This window comes from Cygnus atratus, chromosome 2, assembly GCF_013377495.2.
Source record: "Cygnus atratus isolate AKBS03 ecotype Queensland, Australia chromosome 2, CAtr_DNAZoo_HiC_assembly, whole genome shotgun sequence".
Lineage (NCBI taxonomy): Eukaryota > Metazoa > Chordata > Aves > Anseriformes > Anatidae > Cygnus > Cygnus atratus.
The window spans coordinates 31,969,891-31,984,283 of record NC_066363.1 but is presented as its reverse complement, the minus strand read 5'-3'; the positions used below and the strand labels follow the sequence as shown (position 1 = coordinate 31,984,283).

The following is a 14,393-nucleotide window of genomic DNA, read 5'->3' as shown; positions in this document are numbered from 1 at the left end:
ACTTATTTTCTCCCTTTACTACAGACCTGCAGTAAAATCAGTAAAACTTCTATTAATTTTGGGATGCATTGCAAAAGAAAAAAAAAAAAAAATCAATCAATGTTAAGTGAAATGACAGCTTTCCAATCTATTACCATCAGGAAATGGGAACCACAGCACTAAACAAAGTTGCAGTTACTAAAACAAAGAGCTTCCTCATCCATTCCAGAGGATAAAAATAAAATATTTTTCATTCTCTAAAACTTCCCTTTATTTCTTCTAGCATCATTACTCTTCGTTTGTAAGCAATACATTTTGTAAAGCTGGATGCAGAATGAAACATATCTGGTTTCAAGTATGATTTGTTATGTAGCATTAATGCTTACTGCCTTAAATTTTATCTATGTTTATAATTCTAGTGATGGTACAGCCAACACTACGCTATCCTACAGTAAACCTACAGAATTCAGATGTAGATCATACTTCACAACAGAAACACTATGATTAGTACTTTTCATAACAAAAGGTGAAGCTTCTGTACTCCTATATTATATAATAAAGTTTTGTAATACATAATAAAACCGGTGAAAAACCTATAGTTACACACTGATTATTCACATTAATCAATTAACCACGTCTTTATTATTAGTTTCTGACAAAAGCTCTCTGATGAAAAAGGGAAATTTTATTTAAACAGTGCTTATTTTCCAGAAACATAAATTTTACAGGAAAATTTCCACCAAATTTACATTATGCTTCAGATTTTTACAATTACCCAAAGTATGAGAATCCAATTACTGTTAGAATTCTGAGGTCTGGATGACTACAAGGAGTTGGATTGAATTTAGTATAATTAGCCTGAATCTCTAGCTAACACATTTTCAACCTGATACAAGTCAAATTCTGACTTTTATTTACCTTGATGTGTGTCAGTAATATCAACTCCATTAATATCAGTATAGTTAATTATTCCTTTGCTCACCTGAAACAACAATATTAGTGGAAAAAGTCTGCAGACATGAGAATAATTGCTTGCATAAGAAAATCTGTTTTCAAGATGAAAAGTCAGTGCCTTTGCTTTGATTTGTATGGGCATAGCGCATCGTTCAGATCACTTCCTGATGTAAAACTTTAACAAAAGGAAAAAAAAGCAAGTATGAACGAAATAAATTAAATAGATTAGACTTCAGTTCTGGCCTTGGCAATCTGTATATGCAGTTCCCCTACACTTTAGAATATGACTATACTCCATAAATGACAAATTTTGGTCCTTTTATTATCTTGATTTTAACACATCTAGAGCAGGAAGCTATGTAGTGCTCTCTTTCACAAAGAAGAACAATATAAAATCACAGTATACATACGACAGCAACAGGGACCCAAAGTGAAATACTTTAGCTTACAAGTCACATAGCTAACCAATTTCATGCAGGAAAATCATCCTCCATCAGAGTAAGCAAGGAGAATTTAAAGTATTTTTTAATCTAGCTTCCTTCTCTTTTGATTATATTTCTGTAGCCTTAAAATATGAAAAATAAGCCTTACCATCTTCTCTCCTGAAGTATTTACACTGAAAACACTACAAAGGATACTTTTTTTTCTTAATATGACAATAAATTGATTACATTGCTTCATTATCTATACATAAATGTATTTTGATCTTTCTGACATTTCTATGCACAAATCTTAAGTTATGGTCCAAACGTCACCTGAAAAAGGAAGAGGCTCAGTTGTGTCTCCTGTCCCCTCTCCAAGCACAGACAGCGATACAAACATTCCACAACAACGAAAGGAGCGATGAGAAATGATGCGCGCAGATTTCACAGGGAAAAAAAATCCCAGCAACTCTCTCCAGAAGTACAGAAGGCCGTTCTGAGGATACGTAAGTGGAGAGGATCCATTGCAAATGACAAGGGTCAGAAGTGAAACCCGATTTTTCACTACAAAGTCAATCAGCGCTTTCACGTTTCTCATACGCAACGTAAACAGACTGCATAAAAACTGCAGTGAATTCTGGAAGCAGTTGTTTTGCTACTTTACATCCTGGAAAAAAAAGGATTTAATTTGTCAGGTGCCCAAGAAAGTCTCCCATGTATACCACCAGCACACCCCATTTGCATGTAATCCGAACACACTGGAGAAGCTACAAGCTTGTGTTTAGGCAACAATAAGGAAAAGTAGTGATGGAACAGACAGAATCATGCACACGTTGATGTAGGGAAAATGGTCTTAAGAGTGCATACAAAAATCCTTCACCATTATTTGAAGGTAGTAATTGACAAAAGATAGGAAAGACCAATCATCATGAATTATTTTTATATGTTTTTGTAGCTCACGGGATCGCAGAATGGCTGAGGTTGGAAGGGGCCTCTGAAGACCATCTAGTACAACCCCCAAGCCCACTGCTTTGGTGGTCTGTCTAAATTAAATCATTTCAACATTAAATCATTTAGCTAACGACTATATCAGCACTAATTGTCTCTTAACTGCTACTAGTTTCAATCCCAGCTTTTGTGCTCCTGCCATTTCTGCTGGCGGCTGGGAAAGAGACGACCGTACTACAGCCTTCCACAGCACATCTTAAGTCAGTCTGAACCACAAACAGAGCTTTCAGCAAGCTCTCTGTGTTATCTTACCTATTTCTCCCCATACAAATATCTCTAGGAAAGATGAAAATTTCATGTGCAAAGGTGACATCCTGACCTCATTATAGTCAATGGCAAAACCCCTCATCCTTGCCCTTTACAATCAAAGTCCTAAGGCTGCTGTGTCCTGCTTAGCAAATCGTTTAGAAGACACCCCTTCCTACAGTCCTCTTTTGTAATGTGCATTTACCTAGTGATGTGAATTAGTATCAATGACATACATTAGCATATGGGGAAAAAAAAGACTGGCTTATCAGCTCTAAGAAGTGCTAAAAGAAATCTCATCACAGTAAAAGGCTGGTACTGCTCCAGCCACAAGCACCTCACTGACATACAGTAAAAACCTAGGCTTACACACCAATTCATCACTTTAACCCTTCAGCTTTTTCAGTAGTTTCTGATGAAAGCTTCTTGACCAAAAAAGCAAATACTGACCTCATTTTCTAATCAAAGGGAAGCTCTGCAGTCTCATTCCAAACGATTAAAAGGTAACAAAACAGCATTTTTGTACCAGGCCTCTAACTTCTTTCTTTCATGGAAAAAAAAAAAAAAAAAAAGTATAGCCAGAGTGGGAGACAAGGCATATATGATAGCACACAATAAATACAGACTCTTTATGTTCTTCCAAGCGACTTTGTGTAAGAAACCTGGATTTACTGAGAGCAGTTGAATATTCCCTTTGATGTTTACGTCACTCACAGATCTTATTAAGAAACTACTATGTCTGAAATAGGAGAACTAACACCTCTAAAGGGTTTTACTCAGCTTTTCTTCATCGCATTACGTTCAACAGTGCTCTGTATTATGTGCAAATCGTCCACCTTTCAGCAACAAACGAGCACATGTGAGAGGAACAGACTGTCATTCTGCTACTGCAGGCTGTATCCGTTTACAAATGAAAATACCTTCCTCTGCCTTGGACCTTTGTTTGGACTCCTCTGACTGTCAGCTCTCCGGCCCAAAGGTTCAGGGTCCCAACTCGACATCTTCACTCTGTTCCTGTTGATGAGATTGAACTCCAGGTGCCCTCGGCTCCCTACCTACTCAGATTTTTATGCTAAGAAAAAACAGATACACAAAGGCCAAATCTAGCTGGCAACCTCCAGCTAGACCCCTGGTGAGGATGACGGAGGTCAGCTGAACAGACCTAAACCACATTAGAGGACTTTCTAAAATGGAACTACCATTCCTCACAAAGGTCCTGTAAAGATTATTTTGTGATATTCAGATACTTGCTGTAAAGAGTAAGGAATTATTTTATTATCTCAGATAGGTTGCTGAATTATTTAATGCTCGTGTTTTTGCTGTTTAGAGTTTGCAGTGATACACTTATTCCCAGATGGTATGTTCTGTCTTAAAACAATTTACAGGGGACTTGGGAAGATTACACCAGCTGAACTTTGAAAAATCAAGAAATTCTTTCCTGCCCATTCTATTATTTTCTGCTGAATATGATAAAACTCACTATTCTAATACCAGTTCCTACTCCTTAAGAGACCAAAACCCTAGATTCCATGTGTCCGAACACTGGGAAGCAAGCTGCAGCTCCTGGCGTGGACACTTGTCTTCCCCTGATCACGACTGCAGCAGCTTTCCTATCTTGTCTTCAGTTATGTTTGCAACCATCAGTACGTGTAAAAACTAAACAACTTAAACATACATGCAGTTTTAGCTGTTGAATATCATTTCATCTCATCTTGCTGAACTTCCCATTTATAATACATTTTCATGAGATTATAGACAGTACGTATTTATATCCTAAATAAAACAGCTTAGGTTATTAAAGCTTATTAATCAATAGGTTATTAATCAATATTGATTATACTGTCTATCAAAAGAGGAAACATGAAAGGTTAAAGTTGTACCTGTACCTATTGTATATTGTCAGCAGTATGTATCCTCTATTTTTAAGCTATGAACAACTAAATAGCTATAAATCAGGCAAAATGCCAGTAAGTTGTACACTTTAAACAAAAAATATAGTTATTATGTGCATGCTGCTTAATTTCCATTTGGAATTTAGTGTTTCAAAGTTTTGCCTTAGAAAACTTACTTTCATGCCAGCAGTTCACCCACCTCTTGTTAAAGCAAGGTTTCAGCTCAATATTTAGGCACACTAGAGACTTAATGATAAAGGTCAAAAACTCAAGTAATTAGAGTTTTGTATAATTGAAACCCTAGATATAGGCTGTTGATGTCATTTTCTTCATATGTGGCTATAAAAAAAATATTTTAATACATGCAAGGTATGTTAGAGTAAAATTCCAATGTCACATTACTAAAATAACATGATTCAGGAACTTTTCTGACAAGAACTGTCAAATAAACTGTGTTTCTACTATGTAAGGTGTAATAATTTCTTCAAAGCATGTAATAGCTTGTATTAATTGTATGGTCTCAAGACAGCAGAGTTCTGCTCGGTGCCTTATTTGTACATTTTCAAGACCTTGTGCTATTTAGCAATTGGTACATTTACCACCATGGAGTTTTAGGAGTCCCCTTTACTCAAGCACTACACCTCATCTGGAATACTGCCCCCAGTTTTGGTGCTCCCAGTAAAAGACAGATGCTTGAGTCCAGCAAAAGCCACCACAACAGTCAGGGGCTGGATAAGCTACCCTGTGAGGAGCTGCTGAGGGAACTGGGTTTGTTCAGCCTGGGGAAGAGATGGCTTTGGGATGACCTACAAGCAGCCTGCCAGTGCCTGCGAGGTTACCGAGAACATGGAGCCACGCTCTTCACAGGCATTCATGACAGAAGAACATGAGACAACAATCATAAGTCTTCAGAATATTTGCAGGTTAGGGACACTGTGATCCAGAACTGGTATTGCTATGCTTTCTAACCCCTGCTGTTTTTCTTCTATGAATTTTTCTAAATAGCTTTTGAACTCATGTTAACTGCATAGATTTCCTCATGATCTTTTCAATTTCCCATGAAACTATACAAATTTCCTCCTGATCTGTTCAAATTCCCTACTGCCTGTACCCACACATAATGCTGTTAGCACTGATTGGAGCAGTCTTTGATCATGGCCTCATCATAGCAACCTACCTGGCTGTTAAGCTTTGCATATATTACTGTGTAACACTTACCAGACACTCAGGTGACTTTCTCCTAATGTAAACTAAAAGCTGGAAAACAAGGTGCAAGAAAGCGATGGTGAAAAGGGGTTGGTCTCACACCAGCAGGAGTCACTTTCAGGGGAAAGCTGACAACAGTAGCGTCAGGGTCTGCAGGTGCAAGGCCATGAGAACGGCAGTGTAAGAACAGCACAAAAAGAATGGGGAAAACCACTGCTGCAGCAGCTTCTGCGAAAACTTAGAGAGCTCCAAATGACAGGCAGAGTGCAGAGCTGCAAATGGAAGACCCTTATCAAACGGTTAAGGCACCTCAGACACTGTGCAGCACACCACCTACTTCATGAATAAGTTACAGCTCAAGTTTTCTCATACCTTGGATGCTCACAAGACTCTGACTTAGTCTTCAGGATTGCCAGTTTCTCTGATGGATCTGCGCAGCCTTTTCAAGACACTCTTGATAAGGCTTTCCAGGTTAAAACAGCACAGAAACAAAAGCTGGACTCATGCAGCGTGACTACAGAGGCTCATGATTGCTCAGCCTGAGCTAGACAGGGGACTCAATTCTGAGCAAAGCCCCCAAGTCATCCATTCTAGAGGAAGAGCGCTCCATATCTTGAACAGAAACAAACTTAAAACAAAGACCAAGTGCTTCAGAGAAGAAATCAAACGGTGACATACAGAATCCAGCATCTTCCACTCAAAGACTGAAGAACTGGGGGCACACAGAAAAAGTACTATAAACAGTCATCTTCGTATAGGCACTTCTGAGTTACCTTTGCTGAAGACTCTCATTTCCTTGAACAAAAATAGTTTACAGCTATGCAATAACTGTGAAACTGAACTATTTTTATAGTTATTACACATTATAAAGAAACTTCAACAATGCATCACGATTTGCAGGAGATAAACATTAATATTTATATTGCAAAACACCACCACAAAGAAATTACTGGAAAATAAGAATAAATATTTGCTTCCTACTATCTGCCCGGTTCACAAACTACGTAACACATTGAATTAATGCCACAGACAAGTAAACTTCTGAGCTTGAAGGCTGTGTAACAAAACTTTTCAGTTTCTTTTCCTCATAAAGAGATTTCTGAGTCACATAATTTCATCTTGTCAATCTTGACTGTGTAAGAATGCATGAACAGTAAAACCGAGCTCATCAAGCCACAGATCTGTTCAGCCCCATGCCTTGTCCCCAGATGCCCAACAGCAGATGAGCGAGGAAGCAGTGGTACCTTCCTGGAATACACTGAAGTCTTCACAATATCTGCAGGTTAGGGACATTCTGGTCCAGAACCGTTACTGCTATGCTTTCTAACCCCTGCTATGTTTTTCTTCTATGATTTTTTCTAAATAGTTTCTGAACTCACATGGACATTTTGCATTGACAAACTTCTCCGGCAAAAAGTTACGTAACTATGTTATATAAAAATGGAAAAGTTTGGATATGTGCTCCCAGGGAAGTTAGATCATACCTTAGAGTGGAAAGGATTTTAAGATGGACTCAAGGTATTAAAATAGTATTTTTGTACAGAAGTTAAGCACTACCTCATTTCAACTTTTAAGTTGTTTGAAGAGGAAGATACAGAGTAACATGTATTTACTTCATAATATTATAAATGTTGCTATAATAAAGTCAACACTATAACAGTCCTAGCCAGCATGGGCCAAAGTTCACAATATAATGCATTCATTCCAGGTAAGTTACCACAATCAAGAGACAAATTTTTCCATCACATATGATTATACTAATCCACAAACTCAAAACCAAATGGAATAAATGAAAGGTGATTTCATCAATAGATGTTAGCTCTAAAAATGCCTTACTTACATATCAATTCCAGTAAACAGTCTAACCTTAAGTGATTCAGTAATGCAACCTTCTCCGAGAAAATGCTTACTCCTTCAGAAATCATTACTGAAACTTCAAAGCATGACAATATATTTTATCATGGAATAGTCCAATGTTCTGTCTCTAAGTGTGAGTTATCTTTTTTATTTTTAATATAACTCATTGAATGTAACACGCGCCTTCCTACTAAAATGCAGCAACAGACAGAATATTTTCTTGTACAGACTTGGAGAGACTGGAAAACTCTGATACATACCGATTCTTTTAACTTGAATTTCTATTGAAATTCACGTACACCGTATGCATATAGGGAATAGCATATAATTCTCAGCAAATCCGGCCCAAACCTCTTCTCTAAAAGGGAAAAAACCCTCACTCCTGAGAAACAGTAAGCTCACTCAGCTTCATGATTCAGCCATGACTGTAAACCAGACGTACTTTGTATTGCAGCCTGCATACGCATACCCAAGATACCTTCAAATTAGCTAGTTTGAATGTTGAGGAATATAAAACAATGGTAGTCTGCTAGGCTGTCTGGTCAATACGTGCTTAACTTACCGTTTTGGAGATCACTCGGCCACATCCCAACTTTTTTGTCATTTCTCATCAGTTGTAATAGTTCACATACAACAAGATTTGCTTATTTTCAAAACTATGTCTCTCCTACTAAGCTTTAGGCAAATATGAAGAAACTACATTTAGTCACTCTCAATATTCATGGTAATTCATACCAGGATTCATATCATTTTCATGATGGAAAAATCTGAATTTGATCAATATTTTCAGTGTCCACATTATATTTTAACAGCAACTTCCATGGGAATATCTAGGGTAGTGAGACAAACAACTGAAAATTACTTTCTGCTTTAAATATCTTCTAGAAAGTAGATAGGTTTTATAACATAATCTCTTTTTAATGTTAGATTTTTTCATAATAGAAAATATACCATTCTATTATAGTATTATTATTTTCTTGTTTTGTTTGTTTGTTTTTTCGAAGAAGAATGGCTGCACAAAATTAAGCATGTATTGGGACTTTCGTAGTCAGGACACTATTTCACTTTTGTATTTGAACTGCTCTCAACACAGGAAGAGAGCGCCAAGCAGAAGACACACAACAGCTTACAAACTACTACTCCAGTTTCAGCACACAGACTGTTCTTCATTTGTGGAAAAAAAAGGTTAATGGAAAACCAAACAGCACTGCTTTGAAAAGTGGCATTTTTATGTCAGGTTGAAAATATTTGTGTGTATTAAACACAGACTTTGATACCAAAATGAAAAGCAACCTGACACTGAGAGCGGTGTTTTGGGTAGGCTTAACTAACTATGGTGCTGCATTTGCATGAACTTGGTCACCATGAAGTATAATGGCATGGTTTCCTCTTTTAGGAATTCCCAGCTGACAATGCCAATTTCATACAAAGCAGAGCTATTGCAATATTTATATGAAGAAGCTGGCACCAGCACTAGGTAAATATGACTGACTAGCTTTCCTCTGGGGCCATGACATGTTTTTTTCCTAACATTTTGGGTCAGATCTCTGCCAGCATAATGAAAAAGAGGTGTCAAAATAGTGCATAATTGTATCATTGACTGTGGAAAGCTATATATAGTTGAGACTTATATATGTTATACATATAATGATGCAACTGGAGTAGTATGAGGGGATAGAACTGCCTTCCAAGGGCGCTCTGGTCCTATGACAGAGAACAAGCCCGCATTTCTCTCTGAACAAAGTGGGCGTTCTGGGTACAAAACAAACGTGGGCTGAGGCCACCGATCCAGGAATGCATTGGACACAAGAGAAGAATTTAGAAACAATAAATAAAAAAATAACTTTGAGTATCGAAAGATCTAGGGAAGCTGTTGGGGAACGGTGAGGGGGGAAGAGGGAGATGAGGGAGGGGAGACGGCAGAGGGAATCAGGAGAGGGCGTCTGAAAAACCTTAATGTTGAAATACCTTCCTTTTTTGTTCATGGAGTTCTCGGCAAAGCGCACAGGCCTTTGTACGCCTGCAAATTATACCCTGAATAACTGTCACAAAACTATTCTTCTGTCACAGAGATGAAATGTCACGGAACTAGAGCTGACAATGTGGAAAGACAAATATGCTTTAAATTCCCTGTTTTCTATGCCCGTGCTTATTCCATGCTGTTTATGACAAAGATTCTCAACAGCTTTGGGGTTAGAAAAGCACATTCATGCATTTTCACGTGTCAAAAGGTCTCCACGATTCGCCTCAGCACTTCATGCTCCGCATCAGGCTTGTCTTAAACACTTCTTCCCTATTTCACCCCCGTGCAGCTTAAGGATGTTCTTAGACCTCTTCAGAGCACTTCGAACTGCAAACTGCAGCGGGCTCGGGGTGAGTCTCTCAAAGCCGAACACGTTCTGTGTGGTACAAGTAGCGTATTTTCTATTTCCCTACAGTGCCGATAAGCACAAGCGATTAACTGACGCTGTGTTCCACCGCTGACTAAACCCAGCCACCTCAGGCGAGCCACGGACCCCCCGACCGCCCCCCGACCACCCACCCCCGGCAGCTCCGGGGGGCACCGAGGGGCTGAGGGGAGCCGGGGCCGCCCCGCTCCCCGCCCGGCTCCGGCCCCTCACGGCCGGGGCTGCCCGAGGAGACCGGCCCCGGCCCCGGCCGCGGCCCCGCCGGAGGAAGGCAGCCCGGGCACGGGGAAGCTCGCAACTTCCCCAAAGCTGCCCGAAGCGCCGCGGGCAAAGCCGGGGGGCGCCGGCCGGGGGATCCCGGTGCCACTCACCTTCCCGCGCCGCCTCCTTCCTTATCTCTTCGCTCGCGGGCTGCAACTTCCAGTGCTTCCCCCTGCTGCCATCTTCCAGTGGGGAAGGGGCGGCGAGGAAAAGTTGGCGGTGGCGGCGGGGTCAGGGGGACATCGCCGTGCCGTGCCGGGGCAGGCAAGCAGGCAGGCAGGCAGGCAGGCAGGCGGGGCGGCGGCGGCGGCGGCAGCTGGCGAGGGGCTGCGCGCTGCGATGGCAGCCCGTGGCGACACGGGGAGGATCGGCTAAAAATAGCCGCCCGGCAGCCGGAGGGGGGAGCCCGCCGGGATGCGCCGCGATCCCCAGCGCCGCCGCTGGGGGGGCAGGCGGGCCGGGCTGGGCTAACGCCGCGGGGAGCCGGCGGTGGGGGCAGCGCCTCGGCTCCGGGGGCACCGGGAGGCGCCCGGGCACCAAGCCGGGGGAGGCGCGCTGTGGGGCGGCTGCACGGGGCGGGCGGGGTCCGGCCCCGCTGCGGCGGAGGAGGAGGAGGAGGAGGCGGCCGGGCTCCTCCTGGGCCCTGCTCCCCCCTGCACCCCGGGGCTCCTGTGTCCTCCCCATGAGGCAGTGACCGGCTCTGGAGAGGTCTCTCGGTATCTCATGCCTCTCGGCAGCCTGCCCTTCCTGCCCGAAACTGCACCTGCGCCTCGCCCTGTGGTCTCGACCCTCCTGTCAGGCACGGCAGAGGTGTGCAGGGAAGGGGGATGAGGCGTGGTGGCGTGGCTCTGGGCTGGCATCGTCCGCGGGCTCCACGGCGACATTTGCCATGTGGAGAAAGTTGGCACCTGCGGGCCTGGCGTGGTGGGTTTCGGCCCCTCGGGCGGTCAGAAACTGACAGTGTTGCACATTTCTGCAGTGCGGCTCGGCTGTGTTGTGTTTGACCTCTTGCTTTTAGGTCTTTTTACCGGTCTTGATGTTTCTTGATGTCTTCTGCTCATGATGAGGATCCTCATCTTTCTGAGCCCACATTAGATCTCTTTGGTAATGACTGACAATCTCCAGAATTCCCTTTTTCTAATACCATTTCATATGGCATTTGAAGCGCTTTAGTCTATTGTGTATTACCTACATTTATTTGTAATCTACATTTACGGATGGATGTATCTTGGTGAGAGATAGGAGCGTCTCCATTTATTTGTCCCCCTCCAGGAAAAAGTTAGCTTCAACACAGTTTAGTTCTTGGAAACCTAAGCAAACCAAAAATTTGTTAGCTATCTTCTGCCTAGAGGCTTTGGAATTTGTATATGTATTTATATATTTCCACTTGCTACAATAGAAATTTCACAGTGTTTTACATAATGTTTTCAATTTTTTAAGACTGACTACATATTCTTTCCAATATAGTGCAATGTTAGGTACAATGTCAGATGTTAGGTTTTCTGAAACAAATGCTTTAAACTGTTGTTTCCAAGAGTGGTGAAGAACTAGCTAAGACTAAAAGGTAAAGCTGGTGGCTAAAGAAGGGGATTTGGAATTTGGGCCTGAATGTCATCAATCGCTCAAGGGACACAACAGGTGAAAACTCCAATGTGGACCACAGTGTCTTTTGTGACCCTAAAAATAAGTCTCAGTTCTCAAAATTAGAAATAAATCTGTGACTGTGTGTGTTTCAGCTTGGAGAAGAATCTCGCTATTTTGCTTTGATTTGCATTTTAGCTTGGGGATCAGTTTTAAAGTTATTGCTAGATATTGAGTCATGGAGCACCACATGACAGGTCTGGGTCCAAACTGGCTGATGAAATCACACCACACTGTCTCTCTGACAAATGGATGCTCTTCAACCTGATACATACGTTTGTTTCATTATGTACTCGTCCTCTCTCTACTCAAAGGAAGCATAGGCATTATAATTATATTCTAGAGGAGTAGTCACTATTTTAATGCTTCATTGGAAACTCATGAACATGAACTCAGGCTGGAAATGACAGGCTTCTCTGAGACAACTTCAAGTTTTGGTGACTGATGTGCTTGCCCTACTCAGTTCCACTCAATACTAAGTAATATAATGAAGTGTTGCATGGTAATATTCAGGCAGCCTTTATTTTGCTTTTGCTAGATCCAGTATTCCTATGCCATTCCTCCATTATCAACTCTTAATCCTACTGACCAAAAATGATTTATGGGTTTGACTGATTTGCTGGAGTGGATATGTGTAACTGTTTTTTCATATGTAGTGTTCCCCATTTTATCACTGTCTTTCTGAGTTACTGCAAACATTTACTGGAAGTCAAGGGGGTGAGAAAAGGATGTGGCAAGCCTGCATTATAATTTGTAAGTTTAATTTATAAAACCCAAGGTGAGGTACTGAATTCCTTAAAACATTTTCATCCCTAAAATGAGACTTACATCATTCTTGTAGCTTCATCCCTGCTGGATTGTGAACTGGTGTCTGCCGACCATTAGAGCCTTGATGACCATCACGTACACCTTAATTTACAGTAACTGGGATTTGGGATAGTAAAAGCTTGTATATTTTTCACACAGAAGATGAGTAAGGTCATTTTTGAGAGAGCCACAAAGGTTTTGGAAACCACACAGAAAGAGAAAATTGTCTTCCTCATGGTTCTTCATGAGATCAGAATACTTTTATATGAGACAGTGAAAGAAAATCCATAATAAAAACGTCACGCTTCATTTTACATTCAATTTTATGTTCCATCCAACTACTTCCTCACCTGAAAAGTTTGAAAGGCCTATGAGGAGAAAAAACATAAACATTTTTTTCAGTCAATTAGAAACATTGAAAATATTGAAAACAACGGAAAAGCTAATGTATACAAAATTCTGTAACATTCAGTAAACCATTTCTCGCATTGATTTTTTAGTGTCGTTAGTACTATGGAAAAAATAGCTTTCTGAAGTTCCATGACTACACTGGAAACTACCTTAGGTATTAAAAAGCCACTGAGGTACAACACTCATGAAGCAGTACTTAAAACCAGGAGAGAGATGACAAGCTAGTCTGACTCATTTATCTGATGTTGTATGCCAGCTCTTTGCCGAAATAATTAGTCCTTTTTCATGTATTTCTGTTACTCAACTGTCAGACAGCAGATCATTTTCGTTATCTCTGGCAGTCAACAATTTTCAGTTGTTTTTCCCCTGGTGCAGTCTTGCAACACACCTATGTTGCTAGTCTCATCCAGAGCAGACAGTCAAGACGTACTTTAGAGAGATGACTTAAATTCATTTTCAAGTTCAAAGAAGCAACCACCTGCTTTCTGAGTAAGAGGAGTAAGTACCTCAGACTTAGCTGATGTTCAGGCTTTAAGTTCCTTTCCAGTTTTAAATGGAACTCATGGCTCTCTGCTTTTTGTCTTCTGAGTCCTGAGAAGTTCAAGTCATACTGCTCTCCTCTGTAGAAATCAATAGCACAGCTGCCTCTCATCTGGCCTGTTTTCAGCTGTATCAGTCAGATGCTTTGGGTCCTTTTTTTTTTTTTTTTTCCAAAGGGATTTCGGTTCCTAAAAAAAAGAAATCAACTGATGCCTCACATTTCGTAAAGAACATCCATGCACCATGTGCCTAAAGTATGTGGTCCCTTCTAACCATCACTGTGCAATTCTCTCTATATGCTTTATATATATATATATATACACTAATGCTTACAAGAGTATCTACTTTTGCAATTATTTGTATTTTACTAGAAAAGTTTACATTAATTTTCTAAAATGTCAAGATTTTCTTTCTTCTCTAATAAAAATATTGCAATTTTGCTGGGGTCTAACTTATTTGTGGTATCTGTTAGTCTGTCTGAGAATTAGTTAAATGTCTTCTTTTGGGTAAGACTGCTTGCCTTTTAGTAAGTATCTTGCTCAGTGGCTCATAAAGATGAAAATCTTAGGTGTTTCAGATTGGATATACTTGTCGATTTCGTTTACAGAAAGTGTTTGCTTTTTTCCCGAAAAAAGAACATTGGTTTGGCTGATCAGACACTTTTATGCAGATTGTAAATAACCACTCAACTGCTACAGAAGTAGGCAATGTAAAGAAATCAACACAGAGACCAACATTCTAAATATAATAGAGATACTTGT

At 40.7% G+C, this 14,393-nt stretch overlaps 1 protein-coding gene across 5 annotated transcripts in view; it reads right to left on the bottom strand.

Annotated features, from left to right (window-relative positions):
* Positions 1-10,599, bottom strand: part of HDAC9 (histone deacetylase 9) — a 477,431-nt gene extending 466,832 nt beyond the window's left edge. For all 5 annotated transcript variants that reach the window (XM_035562425.2, XM_035562412.2, XM_035562426.2 and 2 more), the window contains exon 1: positions 10,344-10,599. The gene's annotated coding sequence lies outside the window, so the exon portion shown is untranslated. The remainder of the gene's footprint in view (positions 1-10,343) is intronic.
* Between the last annotated feature and the right edge of the window lie 3,794 nt (positions 10,600-14,393).